The sequence below is a fragment of the Phyllostomus discolor genome, chromosome 11 (assembly GCF_004126475.2).
Source record: "Phyllostomus discolor isolate MPI-MPIP mPhyDis1 chromosome 11, mPhyDis1.pri.v3, whole genome shotgun sequence".
NCBI classification, from domain to species: Eukaryota; Metazoa; Chordata; class Mammalia; order Chiroptera; family Phyllostomidae; genus Phyllostomus; species Phyllostomus discolor.
Window position 1 is genome coordinate 54,880,868 of NC_040913.2, and position 22,972 is coordinate 54,903,839.

At 38.8% G+C, this 22,972-nt stretch overlaps 1 protein-coding gene across 8 annotated transcripts in view; it reads right to left on the reverse strand.

Moving 5' to 3' along the window:
• GGACT (gamma-glutamylamine cyclotransferase) overlaps window positions 1-21,125 on the reverse strand; it is a 55,938-nt gene extending 34,813 nt beyond the window's left edge. Inside the window, exons 1-2 of one of the 8 annotated variants that reach the window (XR_004899901.1) lie at window positions 20,966-21,125; window positions 17,334-17,502 (exon numbers count right to left, since the gene is read on the reverse strand). The gene's annotated coding sequence lies outside the window, so the exon portion shown is untranslated. The other 7 variants (XR_004899903.1, XM_036011422.1, XM_036011420.1 and 4 more) reach the window with 7 other exon arrangements.
• Between the last annotated feature and the right edge of the window lie 1,847 nt (window positions 21,126-22,972).

The window sequence follows — 22,972 nt, forward strand, 5'->3', positions numbered from 1 at the left end:
ATTTGACAAAATTCAACAAAATCATGATCAAAATTCTCATCTAACTAGGAATAAAAGAGAATTTCCTCAATTTGATAAAGGGCATCTATGAAATACATATGGCTAATATCCTTTTTAAAAATTAAATTTATTGGGGTGACACTGGTTAACAAAACTATAAGCATATATACATGTATATGTGTGTACATATGTTTCAAGTGTACAATTCTATAATACATCATCTGTATATTGTATTGTGTGTACACCACTCCAAGTCCTATCTTCCATCACCATATACTTGAACCTCTTTACCAGGCTAACATCCTTCTAAATGGTGAATAATCAAATATTTTCCTGTTGAAAACTAATCAGGGTTGTCCATTCTCCCACATCTACTTGATGTTGGAAACTGGAGTTTAGCCAAAGTAGTAAAGGAAAGAGAATAAAGGAATATACTTCAGGAAGAAATAAAACTATCTTTGTAGTTGACATGATTATATAGTAAAGCCTAAAGAATCAACAGGAAAACTACTGAAACTACTAAGTGAATTTAGTAAGGTCTTAGTACATAAGGTCAACACAAGGGGGGTTCCCCAAAAGACCAAATTATCTTCTGGAGGGTGGGCCCCTTGTAGTACAGGCTTCCCCTGCTAGGTGAGTGTTGTAGGAACCCATCTGGATCAGTTCACCAGCTGGAATTATTGTGAGAGGCCGTGTTAGGCTTCAGTGAATTTTCTTGAAGACTCTTTGAACATGTTAGCCCATTTCATGATGGGTGATTTATGAGCATACCTGCCCACATTGCAGAGTGTTCAGCAGTTTCTGACCAAAAAGGGCATGACCCCTATGCACCACCCTCCTTATTCATCTGATCTCACCTTGAAGGACTTTTTGTTTCCCTGGATGAAATGTTTCCCTCAATGGGAAACATTTTGCCCATGTGGTAGAGGTGAAATAAAAAAATGACAGAAGCACTAAGAGGCATCAAAATTGATGAGTTCAAAAAACTGTTTTGAGCAGTGGAAAAACATCTTGATAGGTATACTGCACCAAATGGAGAGTACTTTGAAGGAGACTGATATTTAAAAATGTAAGAATAAATGCACAACTTTTTATAAATAAAATTTGGGGGGTCCCCCCTCATATCTAAAAATCAATTATAGTCTTACATACTAGCAGAGAAAAACTGGGTCTTGAAATTTAAATAAAAAGTACCATTTAAAATAACACCAAATCTGAAATATGGACACATTTAACAAAATATGTACAACTGTACACTGAAAATTCAAAACATTGTTGAGAGAAAACAAATATATAATAAATGGAGAGATATAGCATGTTTTAATGAATCATAACTCAATATTGTAGAAATGACAATTATCCCTAATTGAACTATAGATTCGAGATAATCTTAATGAAAGTCACAGCAGGTTCTATTGTTTTTTTTTTTGAAACTCATGAGCTGATTCTAAAATTTATATAAAAGTTTAAAAAAAAACAAGAATAGCCAAAACAATACTGAAAAGCTGAATAAAGCTTATATTTCAATACTTACTACAGAGCTGTAATAAAAAGACAGTGTGGAATTAGAGAAATGATAGACATCAAGATTGATGAAAAATTGAATGATGCCAGCATTATGGTGTCACAAGACATCCCTCAATTGTGTTCCCTTATCCCAACAACAAAAATTGGGCATCCATTCACAAAATGCCTCTGTGGGAGTTGTGGGATTCAATACCTAATGCCAAGGGACCCAGGAGTTGGGGGAACACACCACCTGTGCATCAGGTTAATAGGCAGGCAGACCTCTGACCTTGGTAGGGCCTGTGGGACCAGCAAGACCCTGTGAATTGACACCAGCCTCTCTTGGCAGCGATCAAGGAGCACCTGGAGAATCCCGACTTGAAATCCAGATTTCCAGAGGAAAAGTTGCACAATTTGGATACACTGGATCAAATAAGAGGAACAGCTTGACTTTGCCAATATCACCCCTTCTCCAAGGTGGAATGAGAAAGGGAGAGAGAGTACCTGGCTTCCCCAGCTGTGCAGGACAGTACTAAAGAAGACTCATTTCTCTCTTACAATATCTAGAGAATTAAATTTGGGTCTCCATGATTGAGGGAAGGGAGCAAATTGGGAAAGCAGAAGATAAGATTCATGGAAAGCATTACATGGATACAGTTCTTGCAGACTACACTGTGGACTCCACCAGGAAGCCAGGCAAAAAGTCATTGGGGAAGCCTCACCAGAAGACCCCTCAAATCCCTCAAATGGCCTGCAGGCACCCCCAGCACCCCATAACACCGCCTTCTAGAAATCAAAGGAGAAGCTATCAACAGCCTGCCTGGTGCATTGTAAGATCAAGAGAAAATATAATGAGCTTTAAGAATTTTGTCACAAAAGGAAGTGAAGCATGGAGCAGGTATATTCATTTAAGATGAGAAAGCTTCAGAATCTAGCAGGACGAATGGAAGGTATTTCTCTCCAGAAGGCAGTTGTTAAAGTTTGGAGGAAGTAACTGCTACTTTGAATGTGAAAGGAGCAATGCAAACCTCCAAGAATCATGAAAAATCAAGGAAATATGACACAACCAAAGGATCACGGTAATCTCCCAGTAATCAAACCCAAACACACAGAAATCTAATATCCACCCAGTAAAGAATTAAAAACAGCATTTTGAGGAGACAATGAATTACAAGAAAACACAGAAAGGCAATTCTTTGAAATCAGGAAAACAATCACAAAAATTGAGAAATTTAACCAAGTGACAAAAATCATAAAAAAAGAACCAAATTCTGGAGCTGAAGAATTCAATGATTAAAGTTGGGGGTAGGGGGTGGGGGCAGGGTATGCAATGGAGAGCAACAATAGCAGAATAAATTAACACAGAAAAAAGAACCTATGAGTTAGAAGATCAGAACTTTGGAATAACCCAGTCAGAAAAGGAGAAAAAAAGAATGGAAAGGAGTGAAGAAAGCCTACATGAATTATGAGACACAATCAAAAGAACCAATACATGAGGCAGGCAGGAAACTTGAAGAAATAATGGCTGAGTGACTTCCTGGGAAGAAATTCGAACACCCAAGTTCATGAAGCTAATAGATCACCCTATTATTTTAATCCCCAAGATAATTCCCAAGACACATTATAATAAAACTGTCAAAAATCAAAGACAAAGAGAGAATCCTAAAAGCAAGAGAAAAGAAGGTTGTAATCTGTACAGGAATGCCCATTAGGCTATCCATGGATTTCTCAGCAGAAACTTTATAGGTCAGGAGAGAGTGGGATAATAGTCAAAGTGCTGAAAGGAAAAAAAAAATTGCCAATAAGGAATACTTTATCCAGAAAAGTTATCCTTCAGAAAAGAAAGAAAAATAAAAACTTTCCCAAACAAAAGTTGAGAGCCTTCAAAACCACCAGACCTTGTATGAAATGCTAAAGGTTCATCAAACTAAAAAGTCCAGAAGGAAGTGGGGGCATGTGCTCCGAGAACTCTGCAGTGGAAAATGGTATAAAAATGGATTTATATACAAGACATCCTGATCTTAGGAGCTGAACTGTGACTCCTCAAAAATCCATGTTAAAGCCTAGAGGCCAGCACCTCAGAATATATTTGGATAGGGTCTTTAAAAAGGTCATTAAATTAAAATGAAGGCTTTAGGGTAAGGCTTAATCCAGTTAGACCAGTGTCAGAGGAAATCTGGACACACAGAGACACAGAAGAAAGGGCATGTGAGGACTCAGAGAGAAGGCAGCCGTCTGCAAGCCAAGGAGAGAAGCCTCAGGAGAAACTAAACCTGCTGACACCTTCATCAGGATTTATAGTCTCCAGAACTGTGAGAAAAAAAAACTTCTGTTGTTTTGAGCCCCGCAGTCTGTGGTACCTTGTTATGGCAGCCCTAGAAAACTGATATGATACAACTAATATAATTTATGATAAACATGATGAACCTGGGAAGCATCCCAATGAAAGAAGTTGGACACAAAAGCTCACATTTGATTCCATTGATATGAAATACCCAGAACAGGTACATCCATAGAAATGGAAAGTGGACTGACAGTTGCCAGGGGCTGAGAGGAGTAAGGATTGGGGAGTGACTGCTTAATGTGTCCAGGGTTTCCCTTTGGGATGATGAAATGTTCCAGGACTGGATGGTGGTGGTGACTATGCAACGTTATAACAGGGTTAAATGTTACTGAAATCTTCACTTTAAAAAATGGTTAACTTTATGTTACACAAATTTTACGTCAATAAAAAACTCTAAATTAAAAAAATCTTTAAAAAGACACAGATAAAATATACTATTAGATTATGCTGTGTTGAGTGACCAAGTGAAAGTATTTGCAGTGTCATGAAAAACAAGAAAGGCACAGATGAATTCTGCTTGCATGTAATTTGGAACCTGAATTGACCCTTAAGGGAAGGGGGAATAAAGGTCATTCTGGAGAGAAGAGGGAATAGAGTGGGAGGGATTTTCACCCATTCCAGGCTAGAACCAGATGAAAGCCAGGGCACACAGGTGGGAAGGTGCCTGGAACTGGAGTGGATAGGGGATCCAGAACAGGGCCTACCAGGGTGAGGATGGATAGTTGGGAAGCTGGGGCCAGAAGGGTAGAGCACCGGCAGCTGGGGCTTCTCAAACCCAGCTGGGCCCCCAAAACATGGGAGAAATTTGAACATGTTTGTTTATTCCTGAGTCTCCCTTTCCCTAGGGAGATTAATTTAGTAAGTCTAAATTTAGGGAACAGAAACCTGGACTTAAAATACATTTTAAAAAGCTCTCTAGGTGATACTGGTGATTAACCTTTTGGGAAACCATTGATTTTCCAGTGAGTGCTTCCCATTTAGTGAAGAGTCTCAGTTTTCTTTCCCAGCTTAATTGAGGCATGACAAAAACTGCACATATTTAAGGTGCACAATGTGATGATCTGGTGTATGTATACATTGTGAAATACTTACCACAATCAAATAAACACATCCATCACCTCACCTAACTCCCTTTTGTGTGAATGTTTGTGTGGTGAGAATGCTTAAGATGTACTCTCAGCAAATTTTAAGAATACAGTATTATTACCTGTAGTCACCTTCTGTACATTAGATTCCCAGAATGTATTTGTCCTGTAACTGGAGTCTGGTGCCCTTGACCAGCATCTCCCGTTTCTCCCACTCCCTGGCCATACTATTCTTCCTTTGCTTCTATGACTTCAACTTTCTTAGATTACACATATAAGTGATATTATACAGTATAGTAAGTACTCATTTAACAGCATGGACAAGTTCTTGAAAACTGTGATTTTAAGCAAAATGAGATGTCATGAAATCAATTTTACTATAGGCTAATTGATATAAACAAGAGTTAAGTTCTTATGACATATTAATGGTCACAAAAACCTCATCAAACTTCTAAAGAAAGACTCAAAACACTTCTCTAATATTAAAAACATTGAAGTAAGTGTGAGCTATTCATCATTTAACAAAGATGAATAAAAACAAGTAAGTGAATTCTTTTCCAACCACTTATTCCAGTTTAGGATCACGGGTAGATGGAGCCTATCCCTGCAGCTCAGAGCACAAGGTGGACACCCACCCTGGACAGGACACCCTTCTCATTGCAAGACACATTCACACAAACATCCACACTCTCTCACACTGGGAAAATGTAGACAGGCCAGTTCACCTCAAGTGCCCATCACTGGGATGCGGGAGGGAACCAGAGTACCTGGAAAAACCGCACAGCAAAAAAAAATACTTAGAGAAACAAGAAACATGAAACTTCAAACAGACGGTGGCCCTGGTTGGGAATCAGTTTTTTTTCTCATCATCATTAAAATGAACTGACATTATCTGAGGTCCCGTTCTATTGTCTTTCTGTGTCTTGCTTATTTCAGTTAGCATAACATCCTCCAGGTTTATTAATTTGTTGCAAATGGATTTCCTTTTTTAAAAAATCCTAACCTGATTATGTTTATTGATTTTAGAGAGAGAAGAAGGGGAGGGAGAGGGAAGAAGAGTGAGAGAGAGAAGGGAAAGGGGGGGAGGGGGAGAGAGAGAGAGAGGGAGGAAGAAACATAGATGTGAGAGAGAAACGTTGACCAGTTGCCTCCCGTACACACACTGCCTAGGGATCGAACCCGCAATCTAGGTATGCGCCCTTACCAGGAATCAAACACACAACCTTTTGGTGTACAGGACAATGCCCAACCAACTGAACCACATGGCCAGGGCAGGATTTCTTTCTTTTTATGGCTGAAAAATATTTATGTATATTCCAATTGTTATATCTATCTCCATTATGTTTTATATATAATATACAATGATCATCACCTGTGAAGTACTATATATGAAGAAAAAGTATTACATATAAATCTATAAATATACATAAAGTGTAATGTTTTATACATATATATTTTCTCTATCTATTCATCTGTTGACTGGCACTTAAGTTGTTCTACATCTTGCCTATTGTCAATAAGGTCTTTCAGTTCTACATTGATGCTACTGAAAAATTACTAATTTTTAGATTAAAGAAGATTCATTATGCTCTATATACTGTAAAAACAGGGAAGGCATGCAAATTCATGTTCACAAGATTTTCCAGAAAATATTTTTGCTTAATCTTCATCTATATGTGAAGTTCAATTAATCAGAAAAGCAAAATTTCCAAATATTAAAAATTTAATGTGTACAAACCTGTATCTTGTTAAAAATTACTTCAAGTATCTGAGTTACACAAAAATTAAAAATGAAATACCTAAATAAAAAGATGATACCCCCCAAAAAATCTTAAGATAACTAAACTTGGCCCTTTCCAAATTTTGTACATATTCACCCTTTAAATTTCCCGATTATTTTATTTAACTATGTAACTGTTCCTTCAACAATATCGCTGAACACAAATTTTCTAAGAGCATTCTATTTTTTACTCTCTTATGATTCAAGGTTGGCCTAAGTATAAATATTAAGCAAAAAGAATAATCATTTTAAATGTGGAATAAATTACATGCTTTACTTTCAACAGCTGGTGTCACCAGCATAACACTGTATAGGTCTATAGATTCTCTGTGCTGGGCGAGCCCCAGCCCAGGTCTGCTGGGTCTTCATGGGGAGATACACTGAGAGGCCCAGGTCACACTTTCCAGAAGCATAATTCAACTACATCCCCAGGCGGTTGCTGTTCTCAGGAATCGCACAGGTTTAAAAGATGGTTTTTATGTAGGTTTTACATTTTGAACATAATGATGCTGAAGAGACTGAAGTGAAATAAATATCAAATATTTTTTTCTTTACATATACTATTTCACAAATGATGACCTGTTTACCTCCAGGGTAGTACTTATAAGATAAAACTGAAAAAAAATTTGCAGCCCCAATATTTCACAACTTGAGAAGCTGTTTTAAAACAAAATATCTGCCTTTTAGCTCTCAGTTGTTTTCAGGCAGCAAAAGGTTCCTGTAAACCCTTCTTTGCAGAAGCTGGCTACTAGCCACGGGAGTCCATGAACCGATTTGCTTAACAATAAGTAGTAAGAAAGCAGTGGTGATTTTTCAACAGTAGGGGGATGAAAATTACAGCATAGGGAATATAGTGAATAATATTGCCATACTATGTATGGTGCCAGACGGGTACTGGAAATATCAGGTGGAACACTGAGTAAACTGTATGATTGTCTAACCACTATACCATACACCTGAAACCAATACAAAATAATACTAAAAGTAAATTGTAATTGAAAAAGAAAAAGAAGATGCTGGAGATGGAATTCACAGTGGCTAGGTGCACATGTGTAACCTAGGAGGCAATCAAACCACTTGGTGCTCTTCACCTTCTCTCTTCCAATCTGACCACATCTGGGAAGGTTTTTACATTGGCAAAGAGGCCTCTTCCTTCTTCCACCCATAATTACATCTTGGATGACCATCTCCCAAATGGTCTTACTGCCTCTAGGGTTGCCCTCATCCAGCCTGCCTGCAGACATGTGTAGGACGGTGCCCATCCCCACTGTTGCAGCGCTGGTGGGCAGCCTCTCAGTTGGCCTAAGAATCCTGGCCCCTGGCATTCATGTTTCTGCCCCTTGTGCAAAAGCTACATTTAGGGACTTGTTTCAAAACAACAGCATAGAGAGGAAGTGATGGGACATTTCTTCCCATGTTAGGTTATAAAAAGCCTATGGCTTCCATCTGGGGGCTCTCCAGTGCTCTTCCCCTCAGATCCCTTGCTCTCTGGGAAGCCAGCTGCTGTGCTGTGAGTCTCTTAAGAAGCCACCCACGTAGAAAGGAACTAAGGTCTTGGCAGACAGTCAGAAGAGACTCAAGCCTCTTGGGTCTCTAACTGTCCTGTGAGTGAACTCAGATCCTCCCCAAGTCAAGCTGGAGATGACCACAGTCAGGTCCCCCCCCCCCCCCCCCCCCCCCCCCCCCCCCCGCAAACAAAATGACTGCAGCGTTGTTAAAGACCCTGAGCCAAAGCCACTTAGATAAGCAGCTCTCAGAGACTCATTCATTGAAACCATGGGATAATGACTGTTTGTAATATTGGGGGTAATCTGTTATGCGATTGTAGATAAATTAAAAAGTGTCATGTCTAAATTTCTTCATGCTGTTCACAAAGGCTTATCACCATCTACCCCTCTCTCCTCCTCCCCCACAACCTCCCGGCCATTCCTCATCCTACTCTGTGGGTGTGTATTCTCTCCCCCTATTTGCTTACAAAGTTGCCAATGCCTTTAAGCCCGTCTTCATTCTTCAACATGCTACCTGGTAAAATTGTCCTCGTCCTTCAAGGTTTCCATGTTACTTCAAACATCATCTTCCCTGTGGAATCTTCCTGTGGGCAGAACTGATCCTGGTACCACATCTTGGGATGTTACTAGCCTGCAGGCTCCTTCAGCAAATATATAGTACAGGTCCTCAAATAATGTTGTTTTGTTCAACATCGTCCCGTTCAACTTTGTTTCATTATAATGATGGTGAGATGTCACAGGAACTTAACTCTTGTTTATATCAGTTAACATGTGGGAAAACTGGTTTTGTTACATCATTTCACTTAAAATCACAGAACCTATCAATGATGTCAAGTGAGGACTTACTTTACATGTATATACATATATACACGTATACATACACATACATAAATACATACAACACACACACACCTTTATATCTATACTTATTGAAAACCACCAGTTCACACCAATATACCTAACCCAGTCCACATAACAGGGTTGATCCTAGTTTTCAACATTTCTGTATTTGTTAACTCCCTTCTCTGACAGTGGGAAACCTGGCTCACATTATCTTTAGTGCAGTTATTTCTCTGCTCAATCCTATCTATGTAACAATTTCCAATCTCAGCCACCACCATTTCCCATACATGTAATCCCTCTTCTTCCCGCTCAGGCTCTGACACCCCACATCAGGATGATCCTCTGAAAAGACATCCTACTCAGGCTAGGACTCTCCACATCCAATTCAAGGACTGGAGACAGTGACTCCATCTCTTTATGGAGGAGCTGCAAAGTCACACCACACAGCTGCATGTGTAAGGGAATGGGATGAATTTGTGCATCCAATGCACCAGACTCCTTGGTATCATTATGAGCATGTGGCTTCCACTCTCAAGGTTCCCTCATTAGAAAAGATGGCTGGCAAAGCACTGGCCATAATGTCCCCATGCAAAGGAGCAGGACCAATGAACAGCAGATGAAGAACAAGAGCCCTATACTTCCAGCTGAATCAGGTTCATTCCTTTGCAAAACTTCCCATAAGTCTCACACATTTCTCTGCTTCCTCCCTTTATCATAACTTGAGGCACATGGTCACTCTGAATAAAAGTGGGGATCAGTAACTGAGGATGGAGGAAAGAATGGATATTTGGTAGTGACTACAATTTCTGCCACTCCCACTTTTTATATATACTGCCAACATTCTGCTTTCAGGGGTTATTGGAGACTATGAATGAATCTCTGGAAGTATTCTTGACCTTTACCCATCTCTTGGTTTATAAAGTTTCAAGGTAAATCATCCTCAGTGCACAGGAACTTTTACAGAAGCTTAAATCTAAATATTCCCCATGGGAGACAATGTTGCAATGAGCTTGTCCAAAGCTTGGTGGGAGCAGATCAAAGCTCCAGACCCAAACACCACACCACTCAAGAGTGGTAGGAGCAAAGAGCAGTGAAGATGGTCTCAGCTCTCTGCCAAGCCAAAGGAAAAAAAGAAGAGAAAAGGGAAAATAATAATGAAGTGAAAGATAACCTCAGAACCTGGGTGGTGGCGGGAATGGTACATGAGAACTACTCTTTTGGGAGTCCTAGGAAAACTTATTTTGCAAAACCACCCAGGAAGCAAGCCTTCATATGTTTCAGATGAATTCATCTGAATTGATTCTGCTTCTCTGCAAGGAAAACCCAAAGGGCTGTTATTTAATAGAAAGACATTTCAGAAGTTTTTCTGTATATACATTATTGTAGCAGTATAATTTCTTGATATTGTTTCAATGCCCTTCTGATAATAGCTGTATAGTGTTATGCCTGGAAGCAAGAGGAAGCATAGTATAGATGAAGAACCTGTACTTCTGAACTATATGTACAGTTCATACCTCCTAGCTGTGTGACCTTGTTTGAGGTATTTCATCTCTCTGAACTTCAGCTACATCACCTGAGGGTAATAATGTCCATGTCAACAACTGCTGTATCAAGATTATATGAGATACCCTGGCTGGTGTGGCTCAGTGGATTCAATGCTGGCCTGTGAACCAAAGGGTCACTGGTTCAATTTCCAGTCAGGACACACACCTGAGTTGTAGGCCAAGCCCCCAGAAGGAGGTGCACAAGAGGAACCACACATTGATGTTTATCTCCCTGTCTTCCTCCCTTCCCCTCTCTCTAAAAATAATTAATTTTTTTTAAAGAAGTACTTTGTAGAAAAAAAAGATTATATAAGATGATGTATATAAAATTCTGACACACACAGTGCTTTTAATAAATATTAACCCCCTTCTGAGAGGATAAATCACAGAATTAATTACAAGGAAAAAAAACAACAGAATGCATTGATAGATATATAAGTGCCTGTCATATAGCTTGTGTCCAATAAATGTTGGTTCCTTTTTAAACTTAACCATACAAAAAGGCATATCCTACGTAGAATGGTCAAATGGTTCTTTGTAATGAAGTTTAACATTTTTTGCACAGAAAAAATTGTAACCCTCTCTACATTAGTAAACATTATATACTAAAGATGATGTAGCACACCCCATGGTTCACTGCAGCATTATTCATAATAACTAAGAGGTGGAAGCAACCCAAGTGTTGGATAAACAAAATGTAGTATCTAAATGCAATATTCAGTCTTAAAAAGGAAAGAAATTCTGACACATGCTACAATATGGATGAGCCTTGGGGACATTACTCTAAGTGAAATAAGCCAATACGAAAAGACAAATACTACATGATTCCACCTCGGTGATATACCTAGAGTAGTCACATTCATAGAGACAGAAAGTAGAAAGGTAGCTTCCCGGGACTAGGGGAGGAGAAGTGGGGAGCTGTTGTGGAATGGTGTAAAGAGCTTTAGTTTTGTGAGATGAAACAGTTTGCGAGCTCTGTTGCAAAACAAATAAATATACTTACCACTACTGAACTGTATACTTAAAAATGATTAAGATGATACATTTTATATTATGATTTTTACCACAATTAAAAATAATAAAATTACTTGACTTGTTAGGACTCATCTTCTAAAGGAAAACATGAAACTTGACACCTTTCGCTGTAATGATATTTGCTATTACCACTGGAGAATTATAAGATGTTAAAGCTGAAAGAAACTTTACAAACTACACTTTAAAGTTGAAGAAAGGGAAATACAGACCTTAATCATGAAATCATTTGCTTAAGATCAGTCATACAGTTAGTAATATGAGAAGAACTGGAAAGAGAAACCATCTCCAGGCTTCCTCTTGATCCTCTTGTACAATGGACTTAGCTCTCTAGAATTCTTCACTTCTGAACTGCACTGTTTAATATGCTGCCACCAGGGGGCAGCAGGTGTATTAGTCTGGTGTTCTAAAACCATGGATTCAAGGCCCTAGTACATTTATATTATCCCTCCTCCAACCCACCCCCCAAAATATATATTCACATTTATAAGATTTTGTTAATATCAACAAGCATAAAGTTTAAAGGACATCCATAACTTTCTAAATAAAACAAATACTTGGGTCAAGTGGAGGTGACACCTTTCTAATTCTTCACTATTTTTTATTTCAATTGTTATTGATATACAGATAAATTAACATGTTAGTTTTAAACCAAAAATGAGTTAACCACAGAAACCCATCCCATTTCTTTACATCTGGAACCAAATTTTCCTAGTATTTCACCTGTGAAGCTTCAGACCACAACGATCTCAAATCTGGCAATTTGTCCTCAGTCTTCCTTCATTGATCAAATTCAGTTTTTCCTTATAATGCCCATATGTTACAAAGAAAGGTCTGCCAAAAGGTCTAACCATCCAGTAACTTTCACAAGCAAAAACAGAGACTTCTAGTCACAAAGTAAAACCTATATGGACACCACTCTCCCAACTGAGCTGCCAACCAGAAGATCAAACCATAGCAGTTAATGGGTGACACTTGAGTATACAGATAGATGCTCCCTCAGTAATGACTTTCTGCACCCTGAAACTTTCAGAGTTCCATCCAATTCGAGGTATGAGGGACAACATTAGCAGTGACAGCTTGGTAATTAATCCAATAGTCAACTTCACATGTTCAAGCAACAGTGACCAGTGACCATGGTCCCTAAATTTTTCAAATTCAAGGTTTCACTACTGTCTCAGACCACAAGGAAGCAGTCAATTTTAACTTACTCTCTGCATACATCCATTTATTTTCAGGTAACTAAAGATTCACCAATTAATCTAATGTAGCATAAAACTGATAGCAAAAGCAGTTATGGCACTGTTGGTTACTAGCGGTAAAACAAGACTGAGACATGCACAAGATGCAATAATGAATGAATACTATAAAATGCATTATATATTTAGATGCTATTCTGTAATCCTTTGCCATATATGATGTGTCCACTTGAGATTTAAGACTCCTCTCAATACATTCTGCTTTTAATTTTTTAAATATAGAATATTTACTATTTACTATATTAAATGTAGATCATCACCAGAAAACCAGAAATATTTATTTTCATAACAGGTATATAAGTTTAATTCAGTAATTTATTCAAGAATTATTAGAAATAATAATTCTTCTTATTATTATTAGAAATAATAATTCTTGAATAAATACTCAGTTTTTATGTTTTATGAGTATTTTCATAATACTCATAAAACTGAAATCAGGTAATTAAAAATAAAAACACATACCATTAGGATGGGTCAAATTAAAAACTGACAATATCAAGTGCTGACAAGGATATGGAGCAACTGGAACTCTCATACATTGCTGGTGGGGATACAAATGAGGGGATATAAATGTGTCAGCAGCTCTGTTCATAATCGTACAAAAACTAGAAAGAATGTAAATGTCTTTCAACATTGATTGGATACACAAACTGTAGTATACCTGTAAGATGAAATACCACTTGGGAATAAGAAAGCATATATACACACATGGATGAATCTCAAAGACATTGCCTGAGTGAAAAAAGTCAGTTTCAAAGGTTCCATACTAGATAATTTCATTTATGTGACATCTGGAAAGGGCAAAACTTATAAAAGTGGAAACCAGGTAAAGGGTGATCAAGGTTAAGGGCAGAGGGAGGGTTTGACTGTAAGGGGACAAACATAAGGGAGAGCTTATTATGTTTTGTTCTCTGGGCTGCTTCTGGTGATGGAATTGCTCTGTATCACGACTGTGATAAGGGTTATATGAATCAATCAATTTTAAAATTCATAGGACAAAAAGGTTAATTTTACTTTAAATAAATTCAAATAGTAATAATGAAAGAATGAGAGCATGCAAATACTCTAAAGTGCTCAGTTAAAAATAAAAGGTCATCCTTGACTGGTATGGCTCAGTGGGTGGGTCGCCAGTTTGATTCCTGGTCAGGGCAAATGCCTGGGTTGTGGGCCAGGTCCCCAGTTAGGGGTGTATGAGAGGAAACTAATCAATGTTTCTCTCGCACACTGATTTTTCTTTCCTTCTCTTTCTCCCTCCCTTCCCCTCTCTCTAAAAATAAATAAATAAAATCTTTTATAAAAGGTAAAAGTATCAATTATTATTTAAAAGACACTTAGGATGTGTATAAACCAAATACAATGCCTGGGCTTTGTTTTGATCCTGATTTGAAAAAAAACACAGACTTTTTTAGACACTGGGTAAATATGAAAACAGTACTAGATGATTAAGGCTCTTCTGTGCCTTGTTAGGTAGGATTGCAGTTATGTAAAAACTAAACTTTTAAAGAAAATTCATACAAAAATATTTAGGGGTGGAATGATATGGTTGCTGGCATTTGCTTCAAAATTTTTCAGAAGTAAGCAAACAAACAAAATTCAGAAAAGAAAATATGGAAGGAGGGAGGACGAGAAGGGCGAAGAAGAAGTATGGCAAAGCCAGAATGGTGCATGGATTTCTGATGCCACACTGGTGGATAAGGGTTCACTGTACCCTACTTTTAAGTATGGCTGCAAATGTTTGTAATAAAATGCTGAGAGAGAAAAAAACAGTGACTTTGTCTTCATAAATACTCCCAAGAATGTCATCCAACCCTGTTTTGTATTCATTTATAAGACATACTTATTCCACCTCATGATTTTCATTAGGTTTTTATAATCTGCATCCAACTTTACAGGAAACCAAATCAAGGGAGAAAGAGTAATTCAAAACTGGCAGTTGTGATTCTACTAAAAAATAATGGCTTAATGAATGCTTTTCAAATCTCATTTAATGTTGATAAATTAGTAAAACCATCATGAGATGTAGAAATATTAATAATTTTCATTAACTTATCTGCTGCATACTCCTTTAAGTATAGATGATAATAACAGGAAGAGATAAACCCTTAAAAAGTCTAAAAGCAGATGTAGTAATCTGAAAAAATGGGCAAGAATGCTATATATAATATGAAAAGTATCTCTCTAATTTACTTTGGCATAACTCAAAATGTCAGAGTTCTACAAAAACACTCCCAGCTAACTGGAAATGTGCTCTAGCTGGCTGCCTGTTATATGGAAGGCCCTACTGGGGAATCCAAATGAGGAAGCCCAGACTCTCACCTAATTAGCATTATTAGGTGAGAAAATACTAAAAATCTTAGTATGACTTTTGTTTAAAATGGTCCAACACTGTTTAAGGCTAGAGTGCAAAAGCAATTAACACAGGTAAAAACAACAGAAAAAACTAAAATGGAAACTAGTTGCAGAAGCAAAAGCCCCATCAGGCTGCAGCGGCAAGTGTGACCTTTTGGGGAGGATAGAGGCATAGGAATGAATCAAAGAAGGTTTTTAATAGCCCCTCAGTTAAGCTCTGAGGAACTGATGGAATTTCATACATGGAACCAACAACTCCTGTCACTCAGAAGTGTCTCATTAATATTGAGGAAGGAGGGTCCCGAAGAGTAGAAGTGTAGTGGAAACAGACTCTAAACCTGTATTAGTACCTGGTCCTAATACATCTGACTGGCCCTAATGTCTGGAGAGCTGCCCTGATCTGGCAGCAGCTACTGCATTACAAGGTGAGGTGACTGAATAAACCCCCTTTCCTTTCCAAAGATGCCCATGTCTTAATCCCCAGAACTTATGAACGTGTTACTTTACATGACACAGGGACTTTTCAGATGTGCTTAAAAGTTAATGGCTTTGAGATGTAGAAATGATCCTGGATTACCCAAATGGGTCCAATCTAACCACAGGAGTCCTTTCAAGTGAAGAAGCTTTCTTGGCTCAGGGCAGAGAGAGAGCTGTGACTGTGTTGGAGGGGTCGAAGGGATGCAATATGGCTATCTTTCAAGGCAGAGGGAAGGAGCCAATGAGCCAAGGAATAGGGGTGGAAAACTTGAGAAAAGAGAATCTCTTCTAGGGCCTCCAGGTGGGGACACAGCCCAGCTGATGGCTTCATTTCAGCTGGTGAGTCCCAGCAGCACTAGGAACCTAATACAAAATAAGACGCACTCCTCCCATTTGTTAGGCCTCTGTCTGGGCCCCTTCTCTGCTGCCCCCAATGAAAGCCACTTCCATTCAATTAAAAGATATGAATTCCAAATCTCACATCTCCAAACCCCACTTAACCAGACCACATGAGGTCATAAGCCCTACTCCATATATTCTGCTTAGTACCAACACCTCTCCACCTTAGTCCTTGCTGTTTGCAATTATTCTCTTCTTTAAAGTTTACTTATAATTTATTAAATATCAAGCATCATGTAAATAATTTTTCATGGATTTTCTCATTTAATTCTCCCACCAACCCTCTCAGATAGACATGTTATGTCCATTTTTTAAATCAAAAAGTTCAAAATCGCCCTGCTAGTAAATGGAAGAGCCAGGATCTGAAGCTAGGTAGACTGACCAAGGAGTTGGTCCCTGTAACAATGGCAATGTCTGTCTCCTAAGTGAGAAATGTAAGTTCCAAGATCTTGTGCATTTATTGACACAATACCCACCCTGTTTAGCACATAGACTATTAATAGTTGCTGAATATGAACCAATAGGGTGAAGTTAGGTTTTCCCCCCTACTATTCTTTTTTAAAGAAAACTTTATTATGAGAAGTCAAATACATACAAAAATAGAGTAATGATATAATAATCCCTAAACACCCACTCCCCAATTTCAACTCATTAAAGTAGGGCCTATCTTAATGCTAACATTTAATCAATTTAATTTATATTATCTGGTAGAAACAGCCCCCTTCAATATTATTCTTTTTCAGAATCACATGTTCTTAGCTCTTGTCACATGTTCATTTGTCTGTGTGAACACAAATTTTGAAAAGAATAACCTTGAAATGGTTATTATCTTTCTAGGCAAAACACAAAGCAAGGAAACTATAAAGGGGAGACTGATGTTTTTCCCTATATAAAAAAATTGAATTTTTTTTCAGAGCTTAAGTACTGTAAACAAAGTAAAAAATGGGGACAATATAGTTGTCACATACTATATAAGAAAAGATAAGCATCCTCAGCGTATAAAGAATTCTTGCAAATCAGTAAGAAAAGGACCACAACCCAATGCCTTTTAGAAAAGTGGGTACAGAGATGAACAGTTTCCCCTATTGTTCTTAGGTGATAAAAAGACAAGGACTACCATCTGACTGTGTTTGTCAACATACTTTCTCTGATGCTATAGAATTTAGGAGCAAGAAAACTGTAGAACAGAGGAAAAAACGATTCTCACCTGTAAGCTTGTTTCTTCAAAACTGTGTGGCCCTGGAATCCAATACCACAGTAAGTCTGAGAGTCTGAAATGCTTTTGACTTCAGAATCCTTCCAAGCAGTACACCAGGACATGTAATCCCACCTTATAGGATGATATGCACCAGGTAGGTATCCAGTTCTCAGTCCTGCTGGAGGTAAGATTAAGAAAAGGGTGAGTAAAGAAAGTTGAGTGTTTATGTGACAAGAAGCTTAAAAACAAAAACAAATCACCCAGCCCCTGGTGGAAAACATTTTAGGCCCTGGATGTGGGCCCAAGAAAGGTAGTTCCATTCAATGAGAAAATGTAGTACACTGGCCCAAGAGGCCACAAGATGCCTTCAAAAAAGGAAAATTCCCAGTGACGTAGCAGAGGGGTTCAAAGTTCTCAGCCTCCTTGAGAAGCAGCAGCTATATCCTCTCTTCAAGTAAGGAAAGTAAGAATCAAAGGAAAAACTGTACTCAGTCACCAGGCAAAGACTATTTTAGAAAAAAAATGAGCTTCCTGGATGAAGGTTTCCTAGTCTTCTAAGGTCTTAAATTTATATTTTTTAAAAATTCAAACTACATCTGCCAAAAATGTTCAACCTGAATTTATGCCTTTAGCTCTTTCAGATAACAGAAGCTATAGGGGATAGAGGAGCAAGCTAAACTGTACTAAACAAAAAGGTGAAGCCAGAATATGAAACATTTATAGACAACCAAGTGACACCAATAAATCATTGGCATTAAAGAAACACATGGGTACTGCTTTAGACAACTGTCAGCAAACTAATGCTCAATCCACCAGTGGAGTTTTAAACAAATAACTGTGAAACACACAATTTTATGGGAACACATTCATGCAAATTTTTACATATCATCCATGGCTAACTTTTCAGGACAAGACAGTTGGGGAGTTGCAGCAGAGACTGCATGGCCTGCAAAACCTAACAGAGTTAGCATCTGGCCTTTTTAAGAAAAGTCTGTTAAACCCCTGTTCTAGATTTAAAAAGACAGCAGATACTCAAGATTCTGATTCACACAGACCAGCAGTAAAAATAAGTTCATGTCTGAGCCAATCACTAAAATTTGATAGTGGACTGGGTTTTAGAAAACTGTAAGGAATTATTGTCAATTTGATTAGGACATGACAATGGTATTATGGTAAACAAGAAAATGCCTTCCTTTGGGGAGGTGCCTACTACACTTTGTAGGGGTGAAATATTACGTTGCCTGGAATTTAAACTGCTACAACAACTGCAAAAAGCCTCAAAATAAAAAGATGAAGCAGATTTGGCTAAAAAAGATTTTGTTTTAACAAATCATTAAATCTATTTGATGTTTGTTATAGTTCATTAAAGTTCATTTTATGTTTACTTTAATAAAAAAGAAAAATAAATCAGGACCTTGATCAAAAAGTGTATCACTACATAGGCTTTCTTTCCAGGCACACCTCCCACCCCAACCCCACCCCTCCTTATGCTGAGTCTAGCCTCAGCATATCATTTGCTCCCACATTTATGAACATAATTATGTTGTAACTTCTTATCTTTGTCCATGGTGTTTACTACTAGAAATGCCTCATTACACTCCTTTGCCTATAAAAATTCTACTCTCTGCTCAAGGTTCAGTGCAAATGTAACCTCCCCTAAGTCCTCCAGTGAGAATTAGTCTTTGTGCTTTTTTCTGTAAACCCACTAGAGGAGTATAACACCTTACCCAGGGTAAGCTCTGCCTATATAGCCTAAACAGGTCCAACCTAAACAAGGCTTTCTTGCCCTGAAAATTTTCACTGACAAGAGAGAATTTCAATTAAAGAATGGGATCTTGTTAAGCAAGATGTTTGTCATGTTTAACCAACTCTCTTTTTTTTCTTAAATCCTCACCAGAGAACATGCTTATAGGGGAGAAGGGAAACAGAGAGGGGAAGAGAAACATCCATGTGAGAGAGAAACATTGATTGGGTTGGCTATTGTATGTGCCCCCAACCAGGGACTGAACCCACAGCCTAGGGATGTGCCCCAATGGGGAATGGAACCCGCACACTTTTGGTTTGCAGGACAATGCTCCAACCAACTGAGTCACACGGGCCAGGGCTAACCAATGTTCTCTTAATAAAATGTCTAATAACCAAGGTTTACCTCTGGCTGGAAAATGCTCTAGAGAAGATTGCTAAGATCACTTGATTTTTGTCCTCTTATTGCCACTTTTCTGTGAGACCAGTCCTTCTGCAAACACCATTGTCTGCATCATGCCAGCCTGCAGGGTGCCTTACATCCTCAGTTAGCCCTGTAGTACCCACAGGGCTAGGCTAACTGTAGGTACACAGCCTTTCAACAACTCCACTAGGAACAGTTGACATAGGCTGGAATTTTCAAGAGCTCTTACTAGGTAAAATAGAGAAAAAATGAGCATATAATTTTAAAGCTTAAACAGTATCAATTTGTATCTGTATTCTCTTCTACTTCCTGCTGCCCATGAGCTAAGGCCTAACCCTTTCTAGGACCAGTGTTAATAGTTAAGACCCTCATTAGCAAGGTTGACTGGTTCAAAATATTTCTGAACAAAAATCCACCTATTAGAAAATTTAACTTTGCAAACTATGCTTTTGAAATACAGTGCTCTCCACCAGATAGGCTGCTTAGGAGTTTGTTTTTCCTGGGAGTCAATTCAAAAAACCAAGTAATTTGGGGAAAATAAGGGCAAACTGCAGGAGCTCTTTATATTAGCATTTCAATAAACTGCACAAGACTGGAGAGAACAGTCTTCAATTATAGGGCAAGTTACATAAGTATGGTGAGTGATTAAGACCTACACTTTACATAGATCAACCTGATTTAGTGATACCCCTTCGTTTTTAATACCTATTAGCAAAATTAATAATCTGCTTTAAAATATGGCTACAATAAATTTTCTTATCAGTTCAATATTCACAAAGTAAGTTTGGAATCAAGAAGGTATATTCAGAAAACCGTGCACCCATTTAGGGCTTTCAAAGTTAAACAGCAATAGCCACATTTAGTGTAATCAAGGCAGAAAAAGCAACTGCTCCAAAACTTCAGATGTGTCACCAATGGCTTCAAAGAAAACTAAGCCCCAAAACTGGCAAAGGCCAGAAGTTTTTACATTTCTTTTGCAGCTTTTGATTTCCTCACAAACAGGTATCTCTAAAATTAAAAACAATTCCGAAAAGTGTTAAACCTCATTACCTCATTCAACTTAGATATCCTTTCTTAAAACTACCTTCGTAAGACGTTACTTTTTCTCTTATTAGGAACAAGCAGTCTACCTAACCTGAAGGCAGATGCTAACTGTTTCTTCACTAGCCCATTCTGGCAGTGGTGCTCGCTTCGCGCAGAGTGGAGCCAGTCCGTGGATGCACGCATTTAACGGCCCCCGTGTTCCCTCCCTTCCAGCAGGCTCAGAAAGCATTCGGCGTCCCTCTTCCTGCCCAGACTCTGCCCCTCCCCTCTCTTCCTCTCCCCCACCTCCCTGGACCCCTCGGCCCAGACTTTGTCCCAGAGCAACACGCAGCGTCAGCACAGACGGCCCGACTCCCTGGAGTCCCCAGGGCAGTGCGTGGACACCAGGACAGCTCCCGGTCCCCGGCTCGGCTGGAGTCCAACGCCTCACCTGACGCAGGGCGCTGCGCCGTCGGGGAGAACGGGCCGGAGCAGCTGAGCGGAAATCGAGGGCCAAGAATGACGCAGCAGCCCCGGGAGGCCGCCCCCGGGGGCGCCCCCTAGAGGCGGGATGCGGTGCCAGCCCGCTCTGGTCTAGCCTGTGTCTTCCCTGCTCCTGGGACCGCGCGAGGCGCGCGCACACACCTGAGGCTCCTGGCCTCAGAAACGTATGCTTTAACACGTCCTGAGCGCTCATGGCCAGCTTTGACTGCATGCTGAACTCAGACACAATGGGGATACACTACATCAGCTACACGTGCGCGCACACACGCGCACGCACACACACTTAGAAATGAGCCCACACCTGGAGATGCATCCCATCAAACATATCAGTTAGGCCTCACACTGGAGCATCCACACTCTCTCAGCCTGATACCATACTGGCTATTGTAGATAATTATATAGTCTTGATAATGCCGCATATTACCAATTCCCCCTTTTTAAATAAAACTTTGATTGTAGAAGACAATGGAAGAAATAGCTACTGTCTTTTGCCTGGCTCCAAGGACTTAAACTGAACCTAGAAATGAAAGGAATGAAGACCAAAGGCTGAAGGAGAATTTTTATCTAAAGATTGTGTTCATTCTGGGTTTCAGCAATGCTATTTTGGGGACTCAGGTGACAGGAATGGCAGAGATGGAGAGGACCACTTCTGTTCCCTCCCCCACAAAGACACAAATGTATAAGTAGTTATTTAACTAGCAATAATCTCCCTTAATCATTATCTGTCCCTTCCACTTTCCTATGTATGTGGACTGGTTGAAATCTTGTACCAATCTGATTTTAATCCAAACATTTCCAATAATGCTGATTTGGTTGTGTCATGAATAGATATAAAATTCAAAAAATCAGAAAAATTCATAAAATTAATTCAAAAATTCATAAAAGATCAGACTCATAAGCCATAATGTTCATAGAGTTCTTTTTTGTGTTAAAAGTTCATAATTAAACTAAAATATATTTAAAAGCATTACCTATCATATATATTTATTATTGTTGTTCAAGTACAGTTATGTCCTTTTTCCTCCCCCTCCCCCAGCTCTAGCATATATTTTTAAAGAGTAGGAATGCTCTTACTTTTTTCTAAGGGAAGAATAATTTTGTTTTTATTTATTTATTTGCTTATTTATGAAGAAGGGAGATCATGTCAATAGGGAAGTGAGGCATATACATAATTTCTCTGGGGAAGGAAATTTAAAGATGGTGACAAGGTGATCGTCAAGTTGCATTTACTATCAGGCAAAACTGGGAGAGTTTGATTCAACATAGACTAGCCATTATGGAATGAAGTCTTCAGTTTAATTGTCAAAAAAAGAACTCATATGTAGTTCAAATTAGTGGTTTTCAAAATGTAGTCCCAGAGCAATAGCTTCAGCTATTGAACATAGAAATGCAGAATCTCAGGCTATACCCCAGACCTTCTGAAACAGCAGCTCTGAGGGTAGGGCCCAGAAATGTGCATTTTAGTGAGTGCTTCGGATGTACATTCAAGTTTGAGAATCATGGTTTATTGAAGATTTGCTCCAGTTACTCTCAAATTGTATTGTCGAAGTGAATCAACTGAATGAAGATCTTGTTTAAAAGTGCAGATTCTAAGAGCAAAATAGTTTGAATGTAAATTGAGAAATAAAATTTTAAAAATGCAGATTCTAGTTTGGGTAGTCTGGAATAGGATCTAGATCCCACAGGATTTACTTGTGTCTGAGTACACACAAGGAAGGTCACTGTAGACCTTCCTTGGTCTACAAGGTTGTCTGGCAAGGGCAGGGTTGGGACTGCCCTCAAAAAGGCAAAAGGCAAAGAGTTTCTCAAGAAAACTGATTGAGCCCTGACTGGTGTGGCTCAGTTCATTGTTGGCCTGCAAAGTGAAAGGTCACCAATTGCATTCCTGGTCAGGTCACATGCCTGGGTTGCAGGTTCCATCCCTGGTCAGAGTATACGAGAGGCAATGGATTGA